Genomic DNA, 14,291 nt, shown 5'->3' on the forward strand with positions numbered 1-14,291 from the left:
ACAGAGGGGAGTATCAGGAGAGAGGCTCCCCCACACCCGTTTCAGAACAGAGACTCGGAACGGGTGACGCACCCAAGCCAGGCATTTCCACCCACTTCTCTCGCGGTTCTTTTGCTGCTTCTCACTGTCGTTCAGGCCTCTGTTGAAGTATCCTGTCCACAGCGAGGCGCTTCCTTACCGTCCTAGCCAGGGGCCCCTCCGTCATGCCGTCCCCCCCAGCTTTGCTGAGTATAATTGACATATAACTCACTTCTAAGGCATCAAACACTCATCAGTGACTGATATTATCTATTCACTTGCTGATTTGTGCCTGTCACTAAAACGTGGCGTTGTGAGATCAGAAACCCGGTTCGTCTCGCTCCCTGTTTCATTCCCAGCGTCTGAAGCAGAGCTGGGCCGAGGAGGTAGGGACCCAGGAACATCTTCAGGATGAGTGATTGATTGCATCATATATGTCCCAGCTTTCTCGGTAGCGAGACTGTCACAGAAGGCGGGTCACTATGGAGAACGTACGCGCTAGTTATATTTTTTGTTTTTCAGTAATGACAGAGTAGGAATAAAGGGGCAGCCGCAGCCTAAGGGGCTTAGGTTAGACGTCAGAAATTTCCCGCCGGGCTGAGTTGGGGCATTCGAATGCGTTACAGAGGGAAGCTGTGTCAAACTGTTAAGTAATTATTTTTTAAATGTGGGGAATATCCTACGGGACACTGATACGTGTAATGTCCCCAGGTCTCAGTTCTTATGTGCAAATTCTCCCTCTAGGGCCACGTTTCCGGGGGGACACTTGTAATGGCCCCGCAGAGGAGGGGAGGACGAGCTGCTTCCATCTAGTGGATGGAGGCCGGGACTGCGGCTCAGGGCCCTGGAGTGCAGGGCAGTCCCCACTCAGCACGCCAGCCAAGGTTGCGACAACGTCCACCCCAGAAGGTTCCGTTTGCTGTTTTCAAGGCCCCCCCGAACCCAGCTCTGCGGAGGGATTCTCCAAAGGACTGGCCCACCTGAGACGAGAGACAAAAAGTAAAAATTCACATTTGGGGATGCAGATCAAAGGCGTGTGAGGCCAAAAGTGAATCAATAGATGATTTCTCTACATGACCAAAGGAAGTCCTACGGTTACTACTATCCACATTGATCGTGTGACCCACAGATCTTTATGGGTCACCTCCTATGTTCTCTGCATGATGCTAGATCAGGGGCCGGTAAACTGTTTCTTAAAGCAGCAGGTAGTAAATGTTCTAGAATTCCTCAGGCCCTAGGATCCCTGTATCAAGCACTAAGCTGTTGTCGGGAGAAGGCGCCACAGGAATGAGTGCGTGTGGCTGTGTCCCAGGGAGCTTTCCAGGTGGGCAGGATTTGGCCTCAGACTAGAATGCTAATTCCTGTTCTAGATGTTGAAACCACAGAGATTTAAAAGAAAAAAAAAAAAAGCAAAGCTCCAGCTCCCAAGGAGCTCACAGTCCGGAGGAAATGTCCACGTGAATGAAACTTGACTACTGCACAAAGAGATGAGGCCAGAAAGCAGATTTTCTGGGTATGGTCATGTCCATGGCCTCTGGCATTGTCGCCGAAGCCTGTGTTCTTTCCGTATTGGTTCAGCCTCCCATCCCCCTCATCCCGATGACCACTGAGCCTTCCAACAAATGTCCGAAGTGCCGCCGGGGTCACCGGAGCCCCTGAGAGTTTTTACGCTCTCTTCTCCCTCTGATGCCCGTTTTGTCGTAACCACAAGCGATTGCGAGGAACTCAGATGGGGTCCCGTACCCACTCCTGCCACCATTCACCTGCCTTTCACGTGGGCAACCAGGGTGGCCCCCCGCATTGCAAATCTGCGTGGGCTCCATGTTTAAACCCTTGCTGGCTCATTTCCCTCACAGTAGCTGCTGGATTCATGACGCTGCGCGTGCACACACACACACACACACACACACACACAGCTTTTCTTTCAAAACGTCAGTATAACCAGAAAGGTGCAAGTAATTGTCAGTTCAATATTGTCTTTCTTCTCTTAATCCAGACTTTCCTTTATGTCTCCTAATGTGACGGTGCCTAACTTTGAGTGTGTGTGTGTGTGTGTGTGTGTGTCCACTTGTACACACAGACACAATACACACACACATACATCGTGCGCACACACACGTACATATAGAATGCATATATATCATGCCGCTTTACTATAGTCCACTTTTTTGCTTATTATTTATATTACGGGGTTAAGATATTGTAGGGGTTTGGGGGGATTGTATAGGTAAGTATAGAGGGGTATATTATCAGGATAATAAAAGTGCATTATTCAGGAGGTCTGTGTGGGTAGGGGTGCGTGGGGCATGGGGAGGGGTGGAGAGCAAAGGAGGAGAACGCGTGGATGTAGACAGCAGGGCCTCGAGCCACGGGTGAGGGCACACCAGTATGGGCCGCGGGGCTCGCTTCTCTAGAATCAACGATATTGATCATTTCATCGTTGCATATTTTAATTTTCTCTCCGACAGGCATTTCCCAAGCTGTGCATTGGGCTGAAAAGATGAATCTTAGACAATAGCCAACCTGGCATTTCCCTGATTTTTAATGTGTTTATTGTGTAAGTTATCAACAGAAGCCTTAAGGGCTTTTGGTAATGGGGTGTGTAAAAGACAAAGGAAAAAGAGAGACGGGAAAGATATTTTCTTCTGTAGGTGTTGTCTTCTTAATTTGCATAAATGACAATAGTGAACGTCTTGATTCGCTGCCACCTTTGTAAAGCTTGTAGTTGGAAATCAGCCACTATATATAATAATAACCTCTATTTATATAGGACAGGCCCTGTCCTCTGCACTTTACAAACACGATCTCAATCAGTCCTCTAAAACCCTTAAGGAACTACTCTTGCTCATGGGAAAAAATCTGAGGCACAGAGAGGTGACAGTTCTTGTCTCAGGTCACCCAGCCGGGAAGTGACAGGATCGGGGCTAACCACAGATCTGTCCTACGGGGGGGGCCTGGGTTATTTCACCGGGAGCAGCAGCTTTATCAGCAAGATACAGCAAAAAGACCCACTTGGAAATACAAGTTCATGGGCCCTGGTTTCATCCACTGCTGTTAAGCCACGAGCCTAGTCTGTCTTTTTCTTTTTTTTTTTTTAATTTTTTTTTTCAACGTTTATTTATTTTTTGGGGGACAGAGAGAGACAGAGCATGAACGGGGGAGGGGCAGAGAGAGAGGGAGACACAGAATCAGAAACAGGCTCCAGGCTCTGAGCCATCAGCCCAGAGCCTGACGCGGGGCTCAAACTCACGGACTGCGAGATCGTGACCTGGCTGAAGTCGGACGCTTAACCGACTGCGCCACCCAGGCGCCCCTGTCTTTTTCTTTTAAACAAGATTTTTCCTGGAAAACAAAAAAGGACAAGAACTCTGTAAAAAAGTTCAAACACCACGAAGGTAAACCTGCGACCCCAGTATTTACTTCTGATCTTTCCAGAACTATTTCTACATAAGTAGACAAAAGTGTATATCTACACACACACACACACACACTTATTTTTTTTGAAACAACTTAGTTGAGTATAATTTATATATTGTTATTATTTTTTTAATATATTTTTTATGTTTATTTTTGGGAGACAGAGAGACAGAGTGGGGGAGGGGCAGAGGGAGAGGGAGACACAGAATCTGAAGCAGGCTCCAGGCCTGAGCTTTCAGCACAGAGCCCGACACGGGGCTTGAACTCACGAAGTGCGGGGTCATGACCTGGGCTGAAGTCGGACGCTCAACCAACTGAGCCACCCAAGCGCCCCTAACTTATATATTATTTTTAATACGACGGTCAATACGATAGACCTAGATATTCCCATTAAATAAATCTTATGATCGTTCTACATGGACACATCGAGATTTCCTTCATTCTTTCCGAAGGCTGTATTGAATCTCCTGGTATAAACAACTGAAAATGCTTATGCAATTCCAATGGGTGGAAAATACCCCATATATAAGTAGTACTTGGCCTATATTGATTAATTTAATTCTTATGTGCCATATGAAATAGGTACTTTAATAGACCCATTTCTCAGGTGAGGGAGCTGAGGCACAGGGAAGGGAAGCGACCCGCCCAAGGTCGCACAACTTGCAACGAGTAGAGAGAGCTAAGATTCAAACCTACTAGTCTGGCACCAGGGTCTATGGCTTTAACCGTGGCCCTATGAGTGCAGGCAGTATTCCTAGGAACATATCTTCCTACACAGGCTCACACCTATGTAGAAGGTACATTTCCAGGCACGAACGTGCAGGTTGAAGGCAATGAATTCTCAAAATCTGGTAGTTGGTGAAATTGTCAAATTCCTCCCTAAAGAGGTAAAACCATTCACACTGCTCTCAACAGCGTGTGGTCCCCTCTCTGAGGGTGTTACTTCCTTTGTCACTGCGTGGGATAAGTGGAGTGGACTCCAGTCATAACCACGAGTGCATCTCCCCCTTGGAGAGGACGGACGCCGCCTGAGTTCACCTGGGGCGACTTGTAAGTGTCTCGATTTCGTCGTCTTCTACCAGAACAAACGCCTCCCCTAAGCCTCTCTCCTGCATTGCCCCAGTGAAGCCACGCTCGCTGGCTGCCTGGCAACTCTACCAGCCCACGCGTCATTACTCAGAAGGTGCTTAGTTCTGGCAAGACATCTGGGCCTCCTGTGACCACTGAGGCACGCTGATTAGGTGAGGGCAGGAGCAGATGGGGAAGGGAGGGGCTGACGTGGGAAGAGGAAGGCTCTGCCGTGTCTGTGCTCAGAGAATCGGTGGCTCATTTGGGATGAACAGCGGCTCAGAGAAACAGTGGCTCATTTGGCACGGGAAGACGGAGAGAGGCCATCTCATTCCTGCCTCTAGGTGGCCCAGCGGACCGGGACAATTAACATCTGCTCTGGCTACCTATCTACGGAGATAAAGTAGAGATGAACATTCCAAGTGTTCCTTGACACCAGAGGTCTCGAACTGTTGGCTGGAGAGCTTTGGCCTGAGGCCATGTTTTGGTTGTTGTCGTTATTGTTTTGTTTTGTCGCACTGCGTGGGGGATTTGAAAAATCCAGAGTGGTTGCCCCCAAGTTGAAGATCAGAAAACTCCAGCCTCTTCTGAAATAGAAAAAAAAAAAAAAAAAAAATTGGGAAATCTGGCAACTGGCTCGCTGGGCCCAGACTTTTGCATGGAAGTGACGAGCTCCTACCTCTTCTGGACTGGGCAAGTGCTCTGTAGTTGGCCACACTCTCCACCACTCCCCGTTGCCTCCCAAGCCGGCTCCCTTGATTCGTTTCCGTCTGGCTCCTGGAGGCATGTGAGTTCACAGGACCCGGTCTGGGTTCTTGACATACAGCATTTATGTCTGTGCGCATGAACGAATGCATAGATGCACGGCTACGTGCGGTGTATTAATATTCACTGAGCACGTACTATACGTCAGGGCTCGTACTAAGGGCTGAGGAGTTAACAGAACCGATGTGGTGCCCAGTTCTGACCTTCAGGAGCTTCCCATCGAGGAGAGGAGCCTCATTAAATGGATAGTCACACCGACGACTACTTAACCAGTCTTCCCCTCGTGTCAAGGGAAGAACAGCACAGCACGTGGACAAAGTCCAGCCGGGGGTCTAGACACACGTGGGAGAGGGTCTGGGGAAGCATGTCGCACACACACTCTGTGTGGTCCCCTCGATTTTGCATGTGAGAACACCGCATCACGGAGGGCAGGGATAGATCCTCACGCTCGTAAAGGGTGGGGCTGGGCTCAAACCCAGGCCATCTTGACGTGGATCACACCCTCCGTCTTCACTGGGGCTTTTCTGCAGGCGGGTCCACAAGGGCTCCCTGTGAGCAGATGGGGGGGTCGTGGTATCGGTGCCTCATCCCTTTACCCTTCTCACTCGGGTCCACCCTAGGATTTCCGTGGGCGGGGCCACATTCTTTTGCCCAAAGCCTTCTTCTGGCCGCCAGTGCCCCCTGCGCGCCCCTGCGGCAGGTGAATGAACGTGCACACCTCTTGGCCTTCAACCAGCGATTCTCAGGCGTTGCTGCGGAAGATGCCAGCTGTCTCCTCCGTGGGTGCAGTCACACAGACCCCTGTTCTACACCGGCGCCCAGAATTCTGTGCAGGACTACGTGCCAACTGGCCACATGACAACTTGAATGATAAGGTGCCCTGTGTCCGCCCCCTCCTACCTTGTGTCACTTCCTCACTCTCGCACTGGTGTTTGCACCGTCAGGAATCCTTGTCCCCGTGGTGGCTTCTGGGCGAACCCCAGCTAAGACATACCCAAGTCTAGTCGATGCAAGGGCGGGGGTGGTCAGGGGGGCGTCCCGGCTGATCCCGGGGGACAGAGGGCCCCGGTGTCTGATCCCCGCCCGGGTTGCCGAGGCACAGGTGGCTGCGGTCTGGGGTCCGCCAAGAGCAGAGGGTTTGTGACCACTCACGTGGCACTGCCGGAGGACGCTGCTTGCTGGGACCGGCCTGATGTCTGAGGATTTGTCCAGGGACGGGGTGGCAGAGTGTTTGTTGGGGGGCTATGCAGGAGGAAGCTGTGGGGTGTTGCAGAGGCACGTTTGATGGGGTTGTCTCTCAGGCCGGGAAGCCCAACACTTGGGAGCAGAGTGGAGAGTATCAGTTTACTCAGTTTAGGGGCGGGGCGGGGGACGGCTGCCCTGGATCAGGGAACTGCAGGGGAGAAGGCCCAGAGAAAAGGCAAGCGTCCAAAGCACCCAGGAAAAACCGGGAGCCATGGAATGAATGTCGTGACTCCCCCAAATTCTTCTGTTGAAATCCTAACCCCCCAGGTGTCAGAAGCCAGGGCTTTGGGGTCCCTCTTGAATGGGAGTAGTGTCCTTATGGAAGAGACCCCAGAGAGCTCCCTGCCCTCTCCACCAGGTGAAGACACGGCGAGAAGACGGCCATCTGTGACCAGAACTGAACTCTCTCCAGAACCCGGCCACGCTGGCACCCGATCTCCGACCTCCAGCCTCCCGAACCGCGAGAAGTAAATTTTTGTTGCTTAGAATGCCGTCCGTGATGTGCTGTGATGTGCCGCGTTGTAGCCGCCCGAACGGACCAAGGCACCAGGAGATGAAGAGTTAGGTTCTCCCTGGAGCTCGATGGAGGTGACGTTGAACTAGTGAACTGCGAGATCATGGCCTGAGCTGAAGTCAGAGGCTTCACCGACCGAGCCACCCAGGCGCCCCTGGGTGTTCTAACCCCAGAACTGCATCCCTAAATTGAATCTTAAAGTGACCAGGGGGGCCTTCCCTGGGAATTAGTGGAAAAAGTCTTGGGTTTTATCCAAGAGTGCGGGAAGTTTACTCCCTCTGAATAGATTTTAAATGGAGAAAGAAGTAAAATCATGCTCTGATCACTGCTCAGGCGATATGCCTGTTCAACAAAGGGTTACAGGTTTTAATGCTTATTCTTGCTTAGCATGTGTGGGCTCGTCGTTAAATGCTCTTGCCCAAGTTGGCTGAGCTAGTCCCCCGTGAGGCAGGTGTTGTGATTAGCCACGTTCAAGGTAAGGAGAAATTCTTAAATTTTTTTTTTCAACGTTTTTTTTAATTTATTTTTGGGACAGAGAGAGACAGAGCATGAACAGGGGAGGGGCAGAGAGAGAGGGAGACACAGAATCGGAAACAGGCTCCAGGCTCTGAGCCATCAGCTCAGAGCCCGACGCGGGGCTCGAACTCACGGACCTCGAGATCGTGACCTGGCTGAAGTCGGACGCTTAACCGACTGCGCCACCCAGGCGCCCCAAGGAGAAATTCTTTATGTCTCCCAGGGACCCACGCGGGGGCTGGGAGTGGAGGCCAGGCCTGTTAGATCCTAAAGCCCTGCTATCACCCGCAGCTTCCCATTACCACCCGACAGCCGAGATGCAGCGTTCTCTTGGGACCAAGACTCCTGAAGCTTTTCGGGGAAGTACTCGTGGCTTCCTCTGTTTACATCCGTAGCTGCCAAGTCTGGCTTGAGCTCGGAGCCTTGCTGGGACTCAGCGTCACATTTGGATGAGGGGACGCCGAGGCCAAGGTCTTGGCCGTAGAGGAGCTTTGGGGCAGATGACGTCTTCACTTACTCATCTGTGAAATGGGGGGCCGTAGTTCCCATCCCGTAGAAGAAGGTGCCCCAAAAGTGCTGCACACAGGGGCTCCATGAGTGACACAAAAATATTTGACTCGGAGCCCTGGGAGGTATAGGGAACGTTGGACTGCAGCTCATGTTAACGTGCTTTCAACACTGTACCGGTGATCAGCAGCAGCCACTGAAAACTTGCACAAATTTAGCCACACACCTCCATAACGTGACAACAGTGCAGAACGCTCAAAACGTCTTCTTAGGGTGTCACCCGCGCTGAGCTCAGAGAGCGAGGCACGATATAAGTTGGTTCCGGCGATTCCAACGATATACCTTCCCCTCCAGCAATTTCGTTCTCCTGTTGAGACCTTTCTCGAAATCCCAGATCTGAGTTGGTGTCATTCAGAGATGGCTCAGTCTGTGTCACTTTCTCTCGCATCGGAGGCTTTTAAGTGGATTCTGCTCCGGGACGTGCCTAGAGAAGGGATGTGTGGTTCGGTGGCACGCTAGTGGTTTCGAGGCAGACTGAAAGTGGAAAGAATTGGTGGCCTGATTGGAGGGAGCGGGGTCAGCAAGGCAGGCTTAGCACTTCCTCGAGTCCTCTTTTGTGTGTGTGTGTTTTTTTTAATTTTTTAATGTTTATTATTTATTTTGGAAAGAGAGGGAGTGACAGAGGGCAGGCAGGGGCGGGGCGGAGAGAGAGGGGGACACAGAATCGGAAGCAGGCTCCAGGCTCTGAGCCGGCCGCACGGAGTCCGACGCGGGGCTCGACCTCGCGAGCTGTGAGACAGTGACCTGAGCCGAAGCCGGATGTTTGACCGACTGAGCCACCCAGGCGCCCCGTAAAAATTCCTCAATAACAGGGGGTCATATATCGATATTCCCTTTCCAAATAACAGATTGAAAGTAAGGCCTACGTTAATTTAAAAAAATAAGCTGCTTAGAAAGTTGGTTCTGTATTTGATTAAGTTCTGCAGGAATTGGGCTTGTGATGAATCATTACGCAAAGACACTGTAGTTTTTTTTTTTTTTTTTTTTTTTGGTACAGCAATAAAGCCTCAAATGATTAATTAAGGGCACAACACCAAAACAAGTGTCTTTGTTTAAAACGCAGTGGACAAGACAGCCTTGGGAAAGTTGATGTCTTAAGTAGACGCCACAGCATGTTTTTAATTATGTTCAGGAAGACAAACAAGAATAGGAATCGCCAACTGTTGAGAAAGATAATTTTTTTTTTTTGAAGAAAGATTAGGATTAAAAAAAAAAAAAAACCCAACCAAACAGAGCATTATTGATTTAACACAAATGCCTTTTGTCGGGCCTTTTGTAATTTCCTTATTTGTGTCATCATTCTAGGATTCACATCCCCCCTCGTGTGATAGCTCAGCTCTCAGCACAGTAAACACGCGGTGTCTGCTCGTGTGACAATGTTTTATTTGTTGTAACTGTACAGATGACCAAGCAGCGCGAGTCCTAAATTATCCCAATCATTGCCCAGGCTAATCGGAAGAGAGGGAATCGGGGACCATCTCTGTGAGGTGGAGCCTACGGTGCCGGGCGAAGCTGTCAGTTGGAAAAGCAACGACAGCAGAGAAGTTCATGCAACATCAGCTCTCCGTGGCGCCATCCCCATCCCGAGAACAGCCCACCGCTCGGCTGAAACAGACATCAGCCGGCCGGGATGATGCCCAGAGTCCAAGAGGCGTTCGGAGGCGGCTTAACTTTGGGTTGTAGCAGGCAGTCGGGTTCCATTTGCCTCAGAGCGTCCCACCTCAATATTCCTGGTAATGACAGGTTGAGCGTTAGCCGAGGCCAGCTCTTAATTGCAAAATGCTGGAGACGGAACAGGAGCCTGACGGTTTGGCCCCTTTCCCCCAAACTGTCAGGAAACGGCCTCAACTCATTTGGAAATCGATGGAAATATTGCAGAGCGGGGGGCTGTGGGCTCTGTGTTGCAAGAAGTCGTGGAGATGTGTCACTCAAGGTAGGCACGGCCCCCGGCCTTGTTGGCCGGCCCACTGGGTTTTGAGAAGTGGTTAATTATTCATTTTTGCCGGTAAGTCGTGGCTGGATCGCATCATAGGCATCAACAGCCTTAGAGAACGGTTTGAGAACCATGCGCAGTTGCTCTGCCTTTTGAACATTTTCCTTGGTTTCTTCTCTCCACTAACGTGGTCCGAGTCCCTGGTTGGTGTTGGGCTCCGTGCTGCGTGCCAGAGACATCGGGGCGAGCAAGCAGGCCCCCCTCAAAGAGCCCAGACTCCAGACGTGGCCAACTTGAAAGGAACGGTGTTTCTGTAGGAGAACTAACCTTCTGGGCCCTGGCGACCTGGAGGCAGAGGGAGGGGCCGGGCACAACAGGACACCGGCTAGGCTTTCTGCCCAGGAGGACGCTGAGACCTTGCCGGGCTGCGATTGACCCAGGAACCCGGAGACCCGATGTTTGTCAGCAGCCCTTAAATCGGGGTGGCAACCCGGGGCCTGCAGGCCATAGGCATCCTGCCGTCTGTTTTTGTAAGGCCTTCAGGCTGAGGATGGTTTTCACGTTTTTCAATGGTTGGGGGAAAAACTCCAAAAGAATGATGGCGATATTTGCGACATGGCAGAATTACGTGAAACGCAAATCTCGGCATCCGGAAGCAACGAGGTTTCGGAAGACGGCTGAGCCCGTTCGCGGTGTCCGCGGCCTCTCCCGTGCTGGGTCACCGGGCAGCTCTGTGCTGCAGCACAAAAGCTGCCGGAAACAATCCGCCAACACCCGGGTGGGGCTGCGTTCCAGCCCTTTCCACTGGCTTTTCCACACTTTGCTAGCCCCTGACTTGGACCAACGTCCTCGGAGGCATGGCCGGAAGTCAGCTGCTTCCGCCTCTGGGCCTGACTTGACCAGAGGAGAGAGAGAAGACGTAGAAGACCATGGACAGGAAGTAGCTGTGTAAAGATGGCTTCTGTTCCTGCTCATTTTCCGGAAGATTCTGCGTCCTGGGTTTAATAAGAAAGGAGCCGGTAGGGGTGTGCGGATCCACAACCCCTTTGCAGGGGGGCGATTGGATTCAGAGGAATGTCCCTCGGAAAAGATGCTGAGCGTTTTGAGGGGAAAGTCTTTCTCGAGCCCTGGGCGATGGGAGTGGGGAGACGAAGGCTCCCGGGGGGGCCAAACGGTCACTAGGCACCTTTTCAGCAAAGCTCTTTGTTTACCTGAACATGTTGGGTGTTTGTGGGAGGCACCGGGGGTGACTGGAATCCCTCGGCTTAGTTGAGGGAAGCAGGGCTGGACGCCGGCGGGCCCAGAAGGAATCCAGAAGATTCCTTCTGTGATTCTGTGATTCTGTGATTCCTTCTGTGGCCTGCGGTGGGCCACAGGCAGAGGGGGAGGAGGGACTGTCTGTGATTGTCGAGAGAAACACGGGAGAGACTTTACCAGGTGTTTTACCCACAGCGTGATGTCAGGCCACTTCTGCGTCTCCGCCGTGAAAGTTTTCCTGTGTCGCAGTTCCTTGCTTGAGCTCTGGCGGAAGAGGATTGTCTTGAGAAAGACTGAGGTCGTCCCAGGTTCTGCCGAGGGCTGGCATCACGTGAAAATAGAGGCAACGTGGCGGGACCAGGAAGGGGCAGGAAGAGCTGACATTCTGTTTTTTGTTTTTAATTTTTATTTTATTTATTTATTAAAAAAATTTTTTTTAATGTTTATTTGTAAGACAGAGCATGAGCGGGGGAGGGGCGGAGAGAGAGGGAGACACAGAATCCGAAGCAGGTTCCAGGCTCTGAGCCATCAGCCCAGAGCCCGACGCGGGGCTCGAACCCACGGACCGCGAGATCATGACCTGAGCTGAAGTCAGACGCTTAACTGACTGAAACACCAAGGTGCCTTTTCATCTAACACTTTATTTATTTTATTTTTTAATTATTTTTAGTGTTTTATTTATTTTTGAGAGCGAGAGAGACAGAGTGTGAGCGGGGGAGGGGCAGAGAGAGAGGGAGACACAGAATCCGAAGCAGGCTCCAGGCTCCCAGCTGTCCACGCAGAGCCTGACACGGGGCTCGAACTCACGAACCGTGAGATCATGACCTGAGCCGAAGGCGGTCGCTCAACTGACTGAGCCACCCACGCGCCCCTTTGTTTTTATTTTAGAGAGAAAGAGAGTGAGCATGAGTGGGGGAGACGAGCAGAGGGAGAGAGAGAGAGAATCAATCCTAAGCAGGCTCTGTGCTCCGCACGGAGCCCAACACGGGGCTCGATCCCACAGCCCCGGGATCGTGACCTGAGCCGAAATCAAGAGTGGGACCCTCAACCGACCGAGCCACCCAGGCGCCCCAAGAGCCCACATCCGTGGTGTCACCTCATGCAGGTGTGAGCGGCGGGGCGTGTGGCCGTCCCTGGACGGGTCACCTGAAGAGGCTGCCCCTCCTTCATTCTCTATCCTTCCCACCCCCCTGCCCTGCTTTACTTTTCAAGATGCCTATCGGCGCTTCACATAATACTGTGTAATTATTTGCTTTTGTACTGGATGTCTTTCTCCCTTATTTAAGGTCCAGGAGAGTGGGGGGTGTCGTCTGGTTTGTTCCTTGCTGCACCCCCATGACTTAGAACAACGCCTGGCGCGTAGTAAACAGAACACGTTCGTTCAACAAACGCTCCAGAGGATCCAGAGGCTCCTACAAGCGGCCACAAGCCCGCGGAGCAGCGCCCGCTTGCCCGCCTGCTGGACCTTTATATGGCCCCTGCTTCACTCAAGCCCCTGTCGCGGCTCCCCTGAAGGCGCCAACGGGCCCCTGCAAGTCGGCTTGCTTCTATTCCTGCCCCGTCCGAATGCAGGCTCCACGCCACAGACCATCCTTTTCAGTGCGTAATTTGAGTTATGTCACTTCCTGGCTGCAAACCCTCTTGTTGTTTCCTGTCACTCTCAGGAAAAAAAAAGAAACAAGTCTCGACTACTTTTCAAGGCCCACAGAGCTTCCTAAGTGCTTCCATGTTTCTACCGCCATTTTTGCATCCTTGCTCAGTCTGTTCTCGCAACACCCACCTCCTCTTTGTTCTTGCAGAACATCACGCTCACTTCCCCTCAGGACCTTGACACTTGGTGGCTCTGTTCTCCCTGAGCCCCCCGTGGCCGCCGCCTTCACATCACTCAAGCCCCAGCTCAAAGATCGGGCACCTCAGAGCCGCCTTCCCTGACCGTCCAGTCTGGAATAATCCACCCCAGCCCATCGCTTTTTATCACATCGCCTGGCCCGGCTCCGTTATCTTTCCCTCTCGGCTTTCCATCACCAGCTGTCATCCCCTTATTTGTTCTGTTGTTTATACTTTATGGTCTCTCCTCCTTTCCCAGGAGGCGATGGATGTTGGCACCTTGTCAGCAGTGACCTTGGATCTTCTTTATTACCAAGGCCCAGAATAGTAGCTACAGCACATTGTAGGTGCTCAATAAATATTTCCTGAATGAATGATCCGCCTGGTCTATGCACGCAGAATTTCCCGACAACAAAGGAGTCACTATTCTGCCCGTCTTCCAGTGCCCAGCTCCTCAAATAATGTATGTGAGTCCCTGGTCGTTCTGCCCACATAATTCTTACGGGTCATCGGAGAAGATCACAAACCTGTAAATTACTTGCATTTTCTTAGATATTACCTGGAAGTTACGACGAGGGTCAAGAATTAAGTGTGATGTAGATTTAAGTCTTAAATCCTTTGGGGGGGGGGCGGTTTGAAAGACCAGACAGTGGTCAGAAAATGACCCCGGGGTCCATAGTCTTTGTAGAATTATCATAGTTAAGTCCTTTTTAAAAAAATGTTAATTAATTAATTTTACATTAACAATGTTTCTTTCTGAGAGAGAGAGGGAGAGACAGAGAGAGAGAGAGAACGAGCAGGGAAGGGGCACAGAGAGAGGGAGACACAGAATCTGAAGCAGGCTCCAGGCTCTGAGCTGTCGGCATAGAGTCCGATGTGGGGCTTGAACCCATGAACCATGAGATCATGACCTGAGCTGAAGTCAGGGGCTTAACTGACTGAGCCACCCAGGCGCCCCTTAAGTTTATTTATTTTGAGGGAGAGAGAGAGAGAGAAAGCAGGGGAGGGACAGAACGAGGTAGACACAGAATCCGAAGCAGGCTCCAGGCTCCGAGCTGTCAGCACAGAGCCCGACGCGGGGCTCGAACTCGTGAACAGTGAGATCATGACCTGAGCCTAAGTCGGACGCTCAACGGATGGGTTATTCCAGACTGGACTGACTGA

At 51.5% G+C, this 14,291-nt stretch overlaps 1 protein-coding gene and 1 long non-coding RNA gene across 3 annotated transcripts in view; one reads left to right on the forward strand and one right to left on the reverse strand.

Moving 5' to 3' along the window:
• Window positions 1-14,291, reverse strand: part of TSHZ2 (teashirt zinc finger homeobox 2) — a 460,946-nt gene that overhangs the window by 50,554 nt on the left and 396,101 nt on the right. The gene's annotated exons all lie outside the window — the stretch shown is intronic.
• On the forward strand, window positions 12,260-13,501 carry LOC109497924. The gene is made up of 2 exons (XR_002154390.3): window positions 12,260-12,899; window positions 13,100-13,501. It is a non-coding gene; the product is annotated as an uncharacterized LOC109497924 (long non-coding RNA).

The sequence above is a fragment of the Felis catus genome, chromosome A3 (genome assembly GCF_018350175.1).
Source record: "Felis catus isolate Fca126 chromosome A3, F.catus_Fca126_mat1.0, whole genome shotgun sequence".
NCBI classification, from domain to species: Eukaryota; Metazoa; Chordata; class Mammalia; order Carnivora; family Felidae; genus Felis; species Felis catus.